Below are 652 nucleotides of genomic sequence, written 5' to 3' on the forward strand. Positions count from 1 at the left end.
ATGGCGATGTGGGTGTTTGGTCACGATCACATTTATGGCGACATGATGGAAGTTTTGTGGGAGAAATATTATTGGCAATTTCCCTCCATTAAATCTCTCACTAACCCATTTTTTTGTGAATAAATCTCATTTATACTTGAAAACTCTCATTTATAGAGTTAGGGTTTATGATCTTCAACCCCCCCTCTTGTGCTAAAATTCCCTTCATTACTCCTTATAAACCCCCTTTATTAATGGCAGAGAAATCTCTCATATGCATGGTGTTCTTCAGTTGAGAAAGCGGTGTTCTCAATGGTAACGTCTTCAACATCCTTTTTTGAATTGAAATGTAGTGTGGCGGAGAGGGTCAAAGCTCCATATGATGCATTATCAATGATATATAAATCTAAAATGAACCCTGATCTCAGTTTTACGATTAAGAATAAAGATGATTTGAAGTGTATGGTGGAGCATAACCGTAATATTGGGTGTGGGGAGATCTATATGCAAGCCATTGTAGATATAGATGTTGCCAAATATCAAAACACCCTAAAGGAACCTCCTGAAATGTAACTTTTGAGAAAGTTGTGATTTATGTGATTAAAGTGTGGAGAAATGATTAGTATAGAGTAATGTTTCAGGTTAAATGCAATATATGATATATTTATGCTAA

Source organism: Asparagus officinalis, chromosome 9 (assembly GCF_001876935.1).
Source record: "Asparagus officinalis chromosome 9, Aspof.V1, whole genome shotgun sequence".
NCBI classification, from domain to species: domain Eukaryota; kingdom Viridiplantae; phylum Streptophyta; class Magnoliopsida; order Asparagales; family Asparagaceae; genus Asparagus; species Asparagus officinalis.